This window comes from Mustela lutreola, chromosome 17 (genome assembly GCF_030435805.1).
Source record: "Mustela lutreola isolate mMusLut2 chromosome 17, mMusLut2.pri, whole genome shotgun sequence".
Taxonomy (NCBI): Eukaryota; Metazoa; Chordata; class Mammalia; order Carnivora; family Mustelidae; genus Mustela; species Mustela lutreola.
Genome location: NC_081306.1, coordinates 10,953,939 through 10,969,888, shown reverse-complemented (window position 1 = coordinate 10,969,888; position 15,950 = coordinate 10,953,939).

Sequence of the window (15,950 nt, the reverse complement as noted above, 5' to 3'; positions counted from 1 at the left end):
TTTGGCGGGACTGTTTACTGAGTTTCAAGCTGATTTTCAGAAAAGGACCTGGCTTCTTATTTTTTGAAGCAAAATGCCTCGGTTCTTCCCAAATAACTGCTTAAAGAAAGGACATGGAGGACACGTGAGCAGCAGAGTTGTGGAGGGACGCCATACTGGCTTGTGATTGGAGCCGCGGGTGGGACTCAGGGAGTCCTCTGAGCCTGGGGGACAGCCTCCTGCACGGGGTTATGTACCCAGTTTGGGGAGGGGGTCTGGCAGTTGCTACTTGAGGGTTGTGTTGGTCCAGCTCAGAGATCAGGTCCTGGGCTCCGGAAGGTACTGACGGTGGTTCTTCAGGGCCACCTTGATGTTGTACCAAAGGTCTCGCTCTGTGAGATGCTTGTGAGGGGCAGGTTTGCCAGCAGCAGCTGCCACCCCCGGGCACCACAGTCTGACCCCTCACCGTAGCTCTTCCTTCTCACAGTCCGCTCCTCCACTGTTTCTGGGCGGTGGAAATGCAGAACCCCACTGTGGTAGGTTGATTGCAAAATAAGTCCCCCTGATTTCCCTGTCTGGATTCACACTGTCTGAGTGTGGGCTGCTGTCCTGAGTTACCATGGACCGGGAGGCTTAAAACAACAGAAACTGACTTGTTGTGTCCTTACGTGGTAGAAGGAGGGCGAGAAAGCTCTCTGGGTCCCTTTTTCCTCAGTTATTTATGTGTATGTTTAATAAGAATTGTGTGTATTTAAGAAATGTGATATGATTTAATATACACAGACATAGTGGAATGATTATTATAGTCAAGCTCATTAACACACCATCTCCTCCCATAGTTGCCATGTTTGTGTGTTTGTGTTGAGAGCACCTGAAATCTGTTCTGTTCTGTTAACAAATTCCCAGTGTTCAATGCAGTATTATTAACTGTATCATCATGGTACACATTCATTCTCCAGAACTCCATAACCACAACTTTGTCCTCTTTGACCAACACCTCCCATTTCCCCATTTCCCCCATCCTCCCTGCACCTGGCAACCAAAATCTTTTGAAAATGATGACATACATTTGATATTCACAAGGGATCCCCCTCTAGTATCATATCCATTTGATGGGTAGGGGAAACAGAAGCCCAGAGAGGCAAAGTGATTTTCTCGGGGTTGTGCTGCTCAGACATGGCAGAATCAGGAGGAGAACCCAGTGCAGGACTTTCTCTTCTGTCTCAGTCAGCCCTTGTAGTTCACCTCCCAGGGGAGAGAGGTCCCCAGGATTACGTGTTCTGAGTAAACCATACCAAAGCGCCACATGGCATTTACTGCAGGAACATTTAATTAGGAAAAAATTGGAAAGACCCTGCAAGTCCAACTAAAGGGGAATGGCTAATACTCATCTTTCTATACAGTGGAATCTTAGGGATTGTAAATAATATGAATGAAGCATAACATAAGAGAGCACTCATATTGTAATATACAATGGAGAAAGAAAGCAGAGTGACAACCATGTAAATTCATTGCATGAAATAAAAGAAGAAGAAAATGCACAGAAAGTGACAGTGAGTCTCTAGATATTATGTCAGTTCAGGTCCTCTGTGAAGAAGGCAGAACAGGATTAACTGTGCAATAAATTTGTTGGAGAAATGCCTGGGGAGGACAATGGAGAGGGAGCAGGGGTAGGCAGGGAGAGAGCCTTCAGGAGAGGAGAGGAGGAGGGAAGGGGGCTTCAGCACAGTTCTAAGGAAGTTTCAGCCAGGCCAGTAGGCCTTTCCTGAGACAAGGTTGCCTGTTGGGCAGATTCAGTACTGGAACAGAATAACCTGGTTCCAGCTCTCCAGCTGAGCTCAGTCATCAGCTGGCAAAAGCCCTGGGCAGGTGACCCGGCATGACCACCGTGATGGGTCTGCAGGTGCAGCAGCTGGACACTGTCAGGTCAGCTCTGTTGCTGAGAGTAAGCTCCCCAGGGAAGGTCTAAGCAGAAAAGCTCCATGACCGTGACCGGTGCATTCTTAGGGCAGAAGCATTTGATGAAGGCACATCACTGTGGTCTTGAGAAGCTTGTCTTTGGGCTGACTCTCCCCACATACAGTCTTGCCTCATTAGCACCCATCATTTCCTGTTCTTGTGGCCCACAGTGTTCTCAGTTATTGGGACAGAAGGGGTCTGCCCATTCAGCTCCCCACAACAGGAAATTGTAACAGCTGCCACAAAATGAATGGAAGGACTTTGCCAAGTTAATCTTCTGTGATTTACTGCTTGTACCATATCCATTTTGGAAGGGACACTTAGTAGTATTGAATGGTCTAATGTTTCTAGAAAATGATTTTTGGTGAGCACGACTTCTGAATTAGGTAATTAAGGTCAGGAATGGGGCCTTGAATCCCCTCCCTGTGGTTTTGAGGTCTCCCTAAGTACTCTATGGTCCAGAGTTCCATGAAGGAAGGAACTTGCTGACCGCTGAATATCCTTCACCTCAGCCAATGCCTGGGTCTCAGGAAGTACTCAATACATTGTTAATGTAATTAAAATAAGGGTTAAAAGGAAGGAAATGATGTGCGTCTGTATACCTCTTAGTAAACATTGAGAATCTGTGAACTTGGTCCTGCTTCCCATTGTCGCTCCTCACCCTCATCCCCAACAAGGCTTCTGATGGTTTGGTTTTATTTCATTTTATTTTATTATTTATTTGAAGATTTTATTTACTCATTTGCCAGAGAGAGAGAGTGAGAGAGAGTACAAGCGGGCGGAGCTATAGGCAGAGGGAGAAGCAGGCTCTCCGCTGAGCAGGGAGCCCAGTGTGGGACTGGATCCCAGGACTCTGGGATCATGACCTGAGCCAAATGTAGATGCTTAACCAACTGAGCCACCCAGGTGTGCCTGGTGATGGTTAGTTTTGTGTGTCAACTTGACTGGGCCATGGGGTGCCCAGAACAAACATTATTCTAGCGTGTCTGTGAAGATGTTTCCAGATGAGATGAGCATTTGAATCTGTGGGCTCAATAAAGTAAATGGGTGGTCCTCATCCTGTCTTTGGAGGGCTTGAATAGCACAAAAAGTGGAGGAAGGCTGCCTCATTGCTTGAGCTGGCAACAGGAGCTTATCTTCAACTCTTGGACTGTGATTTACACTGTCAGCTCTCCTGGTGCTCAGGCTTTCGGACTCAGAGTCACAGCGCTGGTCTTCCTGGGTGGCCAGCTTGCAGATGGTGGACTGTGACACTTCTTAGCCTCCACAATCACGTGAGCCAGTTCTTCATAATCTCTCTCTCTCACTGACTTGAGAGATTATGATGAGGAATTGTATAATTATTATGTACATAAAATATTGGTTCTAGTTCTCTGGAGAACTCTGACTAATACAAGGCTCTAGAAAATTTGTTTCTTCACTGCCTTCCTCTTGTACCCTATTAACTTGTCATTTCTTTGGAATCTGATGTCGATAGGTTTTGCTTTCCAGCCCAATTTCCAGACCAGTTTCTGGGCCATACCTTCTGGAGTTTTGGTAGCTTTTAATTTATTCTATCTTCCCTGGGCAACAAGACCTCCAGGCCAAGTTCTTGGTATGGAACTATGAAAAAGATAATATTTAGGTCATCTGTTGCTGCATCAAAAAAAATTAATAAGTAAAAAAGTTAAACAACCCTGACCTGCTCACATACTAGCTGGAAACAAGTCTTTGGTATTATCACTTATAAACTCCGTTGACTGAGAAGTTGGTGTTTCTCATTTCATGACTCTCCTGCAGTTGCAGTCAGACAGCGGCTGGGGCTGGAGTCATCTGAGGTCTTGACTGGGCTGGCCATCCAGGATGGTCAGACACATGTCTGGAGGTTGATGTTGGCCATTGGCTGGGAGTTCACTTGGCACCATTGCCTGGGCACTTTCATGTGGCCTCATCACGTACTTGGGATTTCTTATAGCGTGGTAACTGGCTTCCACAAGTGAGCTTTCCCAGAGATAGCACGTAGCAGCTGACTGTCTCTTAAAACCTGGATCTGAAACTGGGACAGTGTGATTTCCACTAGATTCTATAAGTCAAAGCAATCACAGAATTCACGAGTCAAGGGAGAAGATGTAGATCCCATCTCTTAGTAGGAGGAGTGTCCAAATGTGTGGCCATTTGAAAATGGCTACAGATGGCCTCAGCTGTTGAGGAGTGCAGAGTTAATATAGAGATAGTGATAATAATAGAGACATGGTAATAGTAATACAGAGACAGTGGTGATAGTGACAAAGTTAAGTGACAGCAGGCTGAACAGGAGCCACCCAGAGATACCCGGTTATAATCCTTGGAACCTGTAAATGTTACCTTGTGAGGAAAAGGAGCCCGTAGGTGTGATTGAGTTAAGAATCTTGAAATGGGGCGATTATTCCAGATTATTGGAGTGGGCCGTTAATCCATTCATAGGTGTCCTTGTAAGAGAAAGACAGAGAGAGATGGCACACACGGGAGAGGAGAAGGCCATATGAAGACTGAGATTGGTGTGTTGCAGCCACAAGCCAAAGAATGCCCACAGCTACCAGAACCTAGAAGAGGGAAAGAACAAATCCCCCTCTGGCGCTCCTGGGGGCATAGTCCCACGGACACCTTGATTTCAGCTCAGTGAAACTGATTTCAGCCTTCTGGCCTTTGTGGAATTGGAAAAGAATAAATTTCTGTTGTTTTAAGCCACAGAGTTTGTTGTGATTTCTTACAGCGGCCCCTGGAAATGAATAGAAAACCAGGCAATGACAAGAGAGCATGAAGAATGTTACAGAAGAGAGAAGTGCGTAGGTATGACCTGAGACCCAGCCCAGTGGGGACAGAAGAGGGCAGGAAATGCTTCTTCAGGACATGATTCCTCTTCATCCCTAGGAAATGCAGCAGAGGGCTGGGGTAGATGAGTTCTAGGGCCATACTTTCCTGTTTGCATCTCAGCTCTGCCACTTACTAGATGCATTTTTAGGTTGCTGTGAAGTTTCAAAGAGTAGATTGAAACTGGTACATGGTGGGCTTAAAAAGCTGCTGTTATTATCATTACTTGCTCTGTGATTTGGTGCAGGATATTGTTCTTTTGGTGTGGAAATTGGTTCCTTTTCAGCCTTGATCTGTGTCTCATTCTGGCTACTTTTTCTGGTGGTCAAGCTTCATTGTTTAACTATCTGTGGATCTTACACACTGCCCAGTCCACTGCCAACGTGCCCTGCCCTATCCAAGAGAACCAAACAATGACCACCCAGGGGGTCAAGACGAGGGTATTTTCCTTGTCTATTTCCCTAGTATTCTAGGCTTTATCTCTGCACAGAGTCAAACCCTCAGGACTCTTGGTACCATCATCTTCAGGAAATGCTTTGCTGAGCACAAGCAATATTCCTTAACGTTTTATCTCTTGTAGGGAAGTAGGACATAGGTACAGTGACGTGTACAAGCCCTAAGTGTATAGCTTAATAAATTTTGGCATAGAGGTAAAACTGTGTAGCCACCATGTAGATCTAGAACATTTTAAGCACCCTGGGAAGCTCACTTGAGCCCCTTTCCAGTGAATATCTCTCAAAGATAACTGCAGTTCTGACTTCTTTTACTTCATGGATCTGCCTTTTCTTGAACTGAACATAAATGGAGTCATACTCTTTGCACTTTTTTGTGTCTGGCTTCTTTTGTGAAAAGTATGTCATGAGTTTCGTTCATTTCTTGTGCAGAGCCCCCCCCTTTTTTTTTTTTTACCAGTGTTTCATTCCACAGTGTAAACAACCACAGTTCAGGGACTATTTGGACTATTTTCAGTTTGTTGCAGTTATTAATAAAGCTGCTACAAAGTTCTTATACGAAACCCTTGGTGGATATATGCACTAATTTCTGTTACATATATACTCAGAAATGAAAGTTGCTAGGTTAACAGGGTATACATATATTCAGCTTTGTTAGGGATAGTGAAATAGTTTCTGGGGTGGTCATACCAATCTGTATTTCCATGAGCAATTCGTGAAAGTGCCAGTCACCCTCTTTCATTGTTGACATTTGATATGAATATCCAGTGTACCCTGCAAGACTTGTTGCAAGATCAACTTTCCTCACTGCATCACAGTGCTTTCTTTGTCACACATTTTCTGGACTTCCTCTTCTGTTCCACTGTCTCTCCGCATGCCATTTGGCTGTGAGTTATTTAAGCTTTACCATAAATGTTGGTATTTGGTAGTGTAAGTCTTTGTTTACAGACATACAAGTATAATTCTTGGTTTTCCTGCAAAAAGACCCTGGCTCTTTTTGGTTCTTAGCACTTTCATAGGAATTTTAGAGTCATTTTGTCAATTCCTCTAAAAAACCTGCTGGAATTTTGAGCGGGATGGCATTGATTCTATAGATTACTGGAGAGAATTTCCATCTCAACAATATTGAGTGTTCCAATTAATGAACTCTCTGTTACTTGTGGCCATTTGTTTCAGTCTTTAATCTCTCTCAGAAGTCTTTTGTACTTTATAGTACCTGACCCAGCTAGCGCCTATTTTTTTTCTTTTTTGATCAAGTGGTAAGATTAATGGATAGACATGAGCTTTATGAACTGTAAAATGCTGTACCCATTATCAACTACGGAAGAACACATTTGTATTTGATTTTCATAAAGTCACCTTCACATCCCCCTTTGGCTTGCACTGAGGGCTCTGAGTTACGTAATGGAGCTATCTAAAGCCTCAGATCTCTCCTGAATATCAAGTACATCTGGGCGTGTTCTGCAGCATTCTCACGTTCAGCCTGGCCCTTTCTACTTTGTCTTTCTTTTGGAAAGTTGCTGTCCATTGTTCACATCCATTGACCTACGCATTTTTATATTGAAACAGAGTTTACTGAGCTCCTGCTATTGCGTATGTATTAGTTGTCTACCCAATAGCTTTTCACATTCTTTGCTGAGAGGACCCTACTTTTGTTCATGGGCCAGTTACTTGTATTCCCAGAGAAGACGGGCTCCTTCCTTCCCCATACCCTAGGGCTTGGGCCTCAGTTGGCCTAATCCAGGCCTGCTTAACCTGCTGGTTTTTAGCAGTGACTTACTTGGCATTGGCATGTTCTCTATTCTTGGCAATGAGCCATAAGGATCAGAACTCTCAATGCGCTGATGTCATTGGGTTGACCTGCTTTGGGCCACCTGGGCTTTCTTTGGAAGGCATAATCATTTAAATCACTTTTAGTTCAACTGTCAGTTACTTGCAGCCAAAAGTACCCTAACCAACTGTGTTATTTTGGGTTCTCATGGAAGTAGACTCTGAGGCAAGGGAGGATTTGAGTGCAAATAGTCCATTAAGCTAGAGAAGAGGGGGTGAGGGGATGGGCTGGGAAGGCAAAGGAGCTAAAAATTAGTATATTAACATGTTTGTGACCACTGTGGGGATCACAAAGTTGAATCTCTCTGCTTAACTCTGGAAAGTGGCCTAGAAAAGGGCTTTGCGAACTGTGGCCCGTGGCAGACCTGGTTGCTATCTGTTGTTGTAAAGTTGCATTGAATAGATGTACACCAGTTCGTGCCTGTATTGTGTGTGGCGCTTTTGCACTTCAGCAGCAGAGCTGAGTGGCTGTGAGAGAGCATATGGCCCAGAAAACCTAAAGTATCTACTGTCGGTCCACTGTGCAAAAAGTTTGCTGACCGCCGTGTAGGACTAGCACTCCAGAGTTATCTCACCCGAGGAGTGAAGGAGCCTTGCATCAGTTACCGGTCCACTCCTGCCCCCAGGGATGTATTTTCCCAGTGCTTCTGACCTGCCCTAGGCATAGGCAAAGTGGGCCTGGGCCGCCATCAGTGGTGCAGATATTAGCTGTTGGCGACTAGCTTGTGTAGACACTAATGGCAATGTTCGGGGTGGCCTGTGCACTGACAGGCCAGACGTGGCTGAGAAATGCTCTGACCTCCAGTGCCACATGGTTCCAATGCAAGGTTGGAAACTGCCAGACATTTTATATGGAAGAGAGTAATCTGGATATCAGCTGTGTTTTGTTTGATCCTCAAAGCCCTAGGTAAAATTTACTCTAGCAAATTCCTGCTAATTCAGGGAGGGGGTGGTTCTCAGGGTCTCAATTGCCTCTTGCTCTGGTACTCCCCAAGCTGTCTGTTGCACCCCACATGGGCCCCAGTGCAGAACTTGCCTCTTGCCCAATGCTCACAGGAAGCCTACACATGGGTTCTGAGCTCACAGGACTGCACTAAAGACTGGCACATGTGGGCTTCCAGATCCTTCTTTTCTCTCCCCAACTCTGCCCCTTCTTTCTTCCGTTTTTTTTTTTTTTTTAATGTTTTTACTTATTTATGTATTTGAGAGGGAGAGAATGAGAGGGGGAGAGAGAGAGGGAGAGAGGGAGCAAGCATGACGCGGGTGGTGGTGGGGGGAAGGTCAGAGGGAGAAGCAGACTTCCCACCAAGCAGGGAGCCCAATGAGAGACTTGATCGTGGGAGTCCAGGATCATGACCTGAGCTGAAGGCAGTCGCTTAACCAACTGAGCCACCCAGGCACCCCCACCTTTTTCCTTTCTTATGGGACTCCAAAACCTTTACTGTTTTTTTCTTTAAGGAAGCACCAAAACTAGCATGGAGCCCAGTGCAGGGTGTCCCAAAACTTTTAGTCTTTTATTATTACACAGGCTATCTCTATCTGGTGTCCACCTCTCAGTTTTGTTTCCTAAATACTCCTCGGGCCTCAGCAGAGCAAGGGACTCACTTTGATCCAGTTTAAAAAAGGGTGCCACGAAGCAAAACTATTTTTTCTGTTTTTCCTCTAGACAAAAACACGTTTATTTGCAGTATTGGGTAAGGCCCCCTTTGGAAACATTTTCCTGCATTCTGTGATTCTGCCAAATCCTCCAAGTTTTAGCTCTTCCTTTGCCAGATGGGTTTCAGGACTCACACAGTCAAGTGAGTGGAATACATTTTTGGCATGCTATCCTTCTGTTTTGCTTTCTAAAGCAGAGACCGTGTGTCTCACCCAGTATGATGTTCGATCAGTATAGTAGGGTACTATTATATTGGGTCAGCTCCTGGGAAGTACTGTCTGTCTTGTTTTCATGACAGCTGACTAAATGTGTCATCTAAATGCAGTCTAGAAAGTTCTTCTTTCTGTATATAAAAATTCCCAGTAGTTTAGGTCTTTGCTTTACTTTTTTTTTTTTTTTTTTTTTTTGACAGGGATGGGCTGTGAGGGAAAGTAGTTGGAGCACAAATGAAAAGTGATTGATACTAAGAAACTGGAATCAGATTCAGCAAATTCTACAACATGAATCATGCTTGGAAAAATCTAACCAGCAAAGTAATCAGACCGGGCATCCGGTTCTTCCTTTTCCACGAGGAAAATCCTGGGTCAGTGTCATTCCCTATTTGCAAGTGGAGAGTTCAGGAATCTGATTTTGGTTTTATTTTTTAATTTTTAATTTTTTTTTAAAAAAGATTTTACTTATTTATTTGACAGAGAGAGACCCAGTGAGAGAGGGAATATGAGCAGGGGGAAGTGGGAGAAGAAAAAGCAGGCTCCCTGCTGAGCAGGGAGCCTGATTCGGGGCTCGATCCCAGGACTCTGGAATCATGACCAGAGCCAAAGGCAGACCTTAATGACTGAGCCACACAGGGGCCCCATGATTTTGGTTTTATAAAAATTGTTCTTTTTCATTTTTTTCAGATGATCGGATTTTTTTCCTTAGCTCATTTAGAAGTAAAAATGGGAAGGTTAGAAAATTTAAATATTTTAAATATTTTTGTATTCATTTCCATGAAGTCCCTTAACCATCTCAATCTGGAGTCAGAGTTTTGTCTTTCAACCCATCTTGTGTGTCTGCTATACTTATTCCACATTTAAAATGAGAGATTGCTTTTGGTTGGAATTTTTAGGTTTTGGAAAGGAATTTCTCTCTCATTTTAAGTGAGAGAATCAGAGAAGATCTCTTGTAGGATTTTTTTATAACTATTATATAACTATTATGGAACTATTAAAAACAGTGAACCTGAATTTATTTTATTTGATTTTTTGTTATTTCCAGCATTTTGAGATATAATTACCAAATAACATTGTGTAAGTTTAAGGTGTACAGTGTGATGATTTGGTATCCAGTGTCTTGAGAAATGACTAACACAGGTTAGTTAACACATCTTTGGCCTACGTAGATACCTGTGTGTGTGTGTGTGTGTGTGTGTGCGCGCGCGTGTGCGTGCACGGGTGCGCATGCCAGTATTTAAGATGTACTCTCATAGCAACTTTCAAGTGTGCAATATAATTTTATGAACTTAGTCACCCATGACTGATGTGTGTGTGTGTGTGTTTGTGTGTGTGTGTGTGTGTGTTTTAACAAGGAGCCCACATTTTCATTTTGTCCTGGACCCTGCAAACTGCAGAGCCAGTCCTGCCTGAGGTATGTTTTAAACATGAATGAAGTTATGATCTCAAAGAGGGGTCTGCAGCACCCTTGTTCTCTGCAGCATGAATCACAATGGCCAAGACTGGCCATCTCCCAGACTGTAGAGCCCAGGGATACCACTGAGCATCCTACAATTATAGGAGAGCCTCCCCCCACCCCTGAGAATTGTCTTGCTCCAAATGTCAGTAGTGTCAAGGCTGAGAGAAACGGCTGTACCTTATGTCCTGGGCTTGTACCCACTCTCTGGATGTGAAATCAGAGGCATAGGGGAGGCTAAGCACTTTTATTTATTATTTCTTTGTATTTAAAAAAAAAAATCCATCTTGTTCCAGGAAGGAACAGTCAGTATAATTTCTAAAGATACATATAGCATAAAATAAAAATAATTAGGAAATCAGTGGAAATATGCTTTCAAGGACACTCTGTAGACTGAGGACAGATACTCAGGCTTAAGTCTGTCCAGTGAGGTTAGTGCTTGTGCACTGGGCCAAGTCAACCCCCTTTTTAGTGGTGTCTTGTCTCCTTCCTAATTTAGAAAAGGCAAACCCAACTGCTGTCATGAAAAATACCTTCTAGAAGCTACCAGGTAATTGGGTGATATTTCTGGATTTGTCTCCCTGTCTGATGTACATCAGTTAAACTTTTGACTCTTCAGTGCTTTCTGGAGAAAGTAATAATCGGAAACTAAATCGACTTGGTTTTTTTCTCCCCCTTTGCCCCGTATTTGTAAAGATTAATCTTCAGTATCTATGAGTGCTGGGTGATTTGCAGAAACTGCAGCCGCTTTATCAATATCAACCTGGCCTCCATTGATCAAATCCTCATTTAGGTGCTTGCTGGCGGCTGCTGGAAGCAGCCCAGGGACAAGGAAGGAAGGGGAAAGGCTGCTTCAGGAGGCCAGCTTGCCTGAAGTCTTTGCTGTTTACTGAGATGATCTTGAACGTCACTGGGCAGTACAGTCAATCAGAGAGGGGCCTTGAGGTTGGTGCTGTGGGTGAGTCACAGTGTGCGAATAAATCCCAGCCGTGGCAAACACAAGTAAAGTGGTGTCTGCACTGTCCTGGCTGGGTATTTTCTCTTCTTTCTCTCCCTGCACTGTATTCCCTCTGCCTGTGTCTGTGATCCCAGGGGGTGTCTGCAAATGAAGTGACACTTCTCTGGTTGGTTAGAGGAGTCCTTTGTGTTCATCTAGAGGTAAAACAATGCTCACATATGAATAAGCTTGTACTGTTTTGTCCTTCGGAGTCTCACTTCTTTCACCTAGCATAATGTCCTCCGGGTTTATCCACGGTGTCACAACGGGCAGGATTTCCTTCTTTTAAAGGCTGTGTACTATTCCAGGATAAGTATGCACCACATTTTCTTTGTCCATTCATCTACTAGTGGGTATGTAGGTTGTCGGCCATTGTGAATAATGCTGCAGCCAACAATGGGAATGCAGGTGTCTCTGCAATCCTGATTTCAGTCCTTTGGATGACTACCCAGAAGCAGATCTAACAGCGGTGCTCTTTTCAGTTTGTTGAGGAACCTTTATATTGTTTCCCACACTGGTGGGAAACATTCCTAGCAACAGTGGACAAGAGTTCCTTTTTTTTTTGCATTCTCATCAACACTTATCTTTTTTAAAAAAATTAATAGTTATTCTAACAGGCGTGAAGCAGTATCTCACTGCGGCTTTGATTCGAATTTCCCTGATGATTAATGATGTTGAGTACCTTTCCATATACTTGTTGGCCATTTGTATGTCTTCTTCAGAGAAATGTCTGTTCAAGTCTCTTGCCCATTTAAAAAATTGGTTTGCATTTTTGCTGTTGAGCTGTATGAGTTCCTAATATGTTTTGGATTTTAACCCCTTATCAGATAGATGGTTTGCAAATGTTTTCTCGCATTCTTTGGGTTATCTTTTCATTTTATTGAGTGTTTCATTTGTTCTGCACAATGGGAGGTGATGGTCAAAGGGTATAAAGTTTCACTTATGCAAGATCAGTATGTTCTGGAGATTGCCTCTACAGTGTAGTGTCTCTAGCTGATAACACTGTTTTGCACACTTACAGTTGCTAAGAGGATAGATCTTATGTTAAGTGTTCTTAATACACACAAAATAATATCAGCAATTCTAATAAAGGGGATGGGAGGAAATTTTGGGAGGTGATGGGTATGTTTATGACCTTGATGGTGGTGATGGTTTCACAGGGATGTACTTGTCCCCAGATTCCTGGAGTTGTACAAACTAAAGATGTATAACTTTTTAGATGTCAGTCATACCTTCATAAATTGGTCTAACAAACAGCGATACATTACTTATCATTTTTTGAGCAGTCACTACATATTGCTCACTTTGTATAAACTAAGTCTAATTTTTCTGAGCAACTTAGGATGTCTCTGCACTGCTTCTCTAATTTGATTTCTAAAACCCCATTAGATGGGAGCCCTACTTTTACAAACGTATCATTCACCACCTTCTTTTTATCTGCTCCATTCCAGCCACACTGAACTTCTGTTGCTTGAATCGACCTTGTTCACTTGCACTTTGGGCTTTTGTACATGCTCTGCTCTGGGCTTAGAGGAGTTTGCTTTCCTTCCCTCAACTCACCAGAGTCTTGCTTGGGGCAAGGGGATTACCCACGGCTGCAAAAATTGGGAAACTCTAACAGTGTGGTTGGGCAGGGTTTCATTTGACCTGAGCAGTAATAAGCTCAGCAGTAGGCAGGCCATGGCTGGTAGAGTGAGTCAGAGACGCCATTTGGGACTGCGGCTCTCTCCTTTTCCTGCGTTGCAACATTTGCAACCTTCCTGCTTTGCAACCTCATGGTTGCAAAATGGCTGCTTTACCTCCAGGTATCATGTCAGCAGGCATGGGTGCAAAAGCATTTCCCGGCCAAGGGAATGGCCCACGCACAGGTTCTGAGGCAAGAACCTCCTGTGTTTAAGTAAGAATAAGGGACTGTGTGGCTGGAGGAAGGTGAATGAGGAGGAGTTGCAGGCGATTAGGTCATCATGGGAAGAGTAGGTTTTGGGGATCAGGAGCTTGGTTTTGGACATGTTATGCTTGAGCTTCTCAGGGACAGAGCTGGCATTTGGAGCCTGGGCCTCTCAGTCTTTCTCTTTGCCACATCTGGTGGCCAGGTGACAAGAAGGCCCAGGGCACAAACCTGCAGGGCTGTAGGAGAAGGCTTTGTTTCCAATGGACAGACTATGTGGCCCCCGCTTTGGTCACAAGCAGAAGTGCTTTGGATTGAATGATTTCATGTGTGATGATTGTCTTTGTCACACGCAGCAGCGGAGGCCTGCACCTGAGATCATCCTTACGAAGAACAATGGCATGCTTTGGGTCAGGCAGAGAACTTGGTTCAGATCCTGACTCTGGTGCTTATTAGCTTAGTCACTTTGGGTGAATGATTTCACCTCTCTGAGCCTTACTTTCTCAGTCTGGAAAAAGGAAGTAATAATGGTATCCCTCTGTTTAGGGTGATGGAGAATTAAATGAACTATGAGTACACATGGCTTAGCATGGAATAGGTCCATAGACACAGTCATGACAGTGGGATGGGTGACCCCAATGGGAACCACAGAAAAGGTGGGGCTACCGAAGGAAAGCAAACGTCCTCTCCCATCATCATGGGGTGATGGGCACACGAGGAACGGTAGAAAGTCCACACTTCCTGAGCGATGCCTCATAGCAACTGAAGAGTTAGTGTTCACCACCCCAGACTGACTGACTTACCAGCCTTGTAGGACCCGACATCTCCCAGCTGTCAACCTTTACATGTCCTGCCCCTCATTGGAAGTGTCCTTCTTGCTCCTTGATGGCTGGACGTCGATTCCTTTAAGACCCAGCTCAGATTTCTCTGCTTTAACATGCTTTTTGTTATTGTTATAGTCTGTAGGATGCTGTTTTATCTGCTTATTGGGACCAATAGATAAACCAGTAGTGAAACTTTTGGGCAAAGCCCGAGGAAGGGGCCAGGGCATGGACAGCTCATGGGATGATGGCAGGGATCACCACAAGATGGCGCTATTGAGCCATCACTGTCGGCTGGGGCACCTTATGGCCAACATGGTTTTTCTTTGTTATGTTCATTTTCTTTCTTGATGAGAAATTTGTGACTTCCAAACTGTCCCAGAAGAAATGGAACTGTCTGGTGTCCCACAGTTAACACAGGTGTTTTCACATACCTCCGATAGTCCTGTCACATCAACCACAATTAAAAATTCCACCCCCATATCCAGGGGAATCCGGAAAGTCACATACCGGCCTCCTTGCAAGTTGTTAGGTACTTGCTCTTGACACTTGACATCTAAATGCCACTTTCCCCTTTTTTGAATTGTATTTATATATTGGATTAGAGTGTGAATCTCTTGAGGGCAGGATATGGGATCCATGCTAACTCAGCACAAGCTCCATAAAGTTTTGTTGAATGTTGTCAACTCTCTAGGGTATAAAATAAAAGCAGTCTCTTGGAAAGCTAAAAAACCACCCCCATGGTTTGAAGCAACTCTGCTCCGTTTCCACACCGTCGGAAAGGAAAGCAATAAATCCTTTACGGCCAAGAGCCGGTTCTCTTCATTTCCTCCTGGAAGGGCTATCAGTGGTGGCTAGGGAAGCCATTTGTCTCACTGTCTTCCCCTTGGCAAGGTCCGATTACTCAAGACTCTTCCCTGTGTTCCCCCAAGGATGCAGGGGGCAGTTTTCAGAGGCCAGTGTGCATGCAGGTGGGGTTTAATGCACTAGAGGAAAATTACAGTATAAATGAAGTTGGGTATCATCATGTGTCCAGGCCTCGGCCCTCTTCCCCCTCCCCCTACCTGTAGACCGTGCTTGAGTCGGTATCTGTGGGCAAGCCTTGAAGTCAAGATGTTCTTGCAAAGCATACAACATTATGGACACATTTGACTTAAAATAACCAAATTTCGTGATTGATTATGTGCCGAGTTGGATACCACATTGCGTTGGATTCTTATACAGACAAGTAGAAGCTGGTGCCAAGATTGAAAGAAAAATCGATGGGAGCAAAACAAATTTGTTTAACAGTTAAAAATTACGTATTTTAAAGTTTTTTTTTTTTTTTTAGGATTTATTCATTCTTCGAGCCACTCACTCATGCATATATCTATTTAACAAGGTCTTTTGAAATTGTTATACTGTTGTTTATCTTATTTAATTTTATTAATTAGTTTATTATTAGAGAGAGAGAGCGGCGCGCGTGCATGGGCAGGGGTTGGGGGGAGGGCAGAGAAGGAGGGAGAGAGAGAATCTTAGGCAGGCTCCATGCTCAGAGCAGAGCCTGAGTTGGGACTAGATCTCACGACTCTGAGATCGTGACTTGAGCTGAAATGAAGTTGGGTGCTTACTGGGCTGAGCAACCCAGGGGTCCCTATTATTGTGTATTTATAGGTATTATGTAGCTCAAACTTTAAAAGATGAAGAATATTTTATAGCAAAAAGTAGTGCTTCCTTCTACCCTTGTGCCAACTACTCTGTTCCCTCCTGGGAATGACAACCATTGTTAATAGTTCGCAAGGTTCCCTTTTAAAAATAGAGAATAGTTATAAATGCATATCCGCCGTCTGTTCATCCATCCATCCACCAGTCCACCTCTCTGTCCATTCAG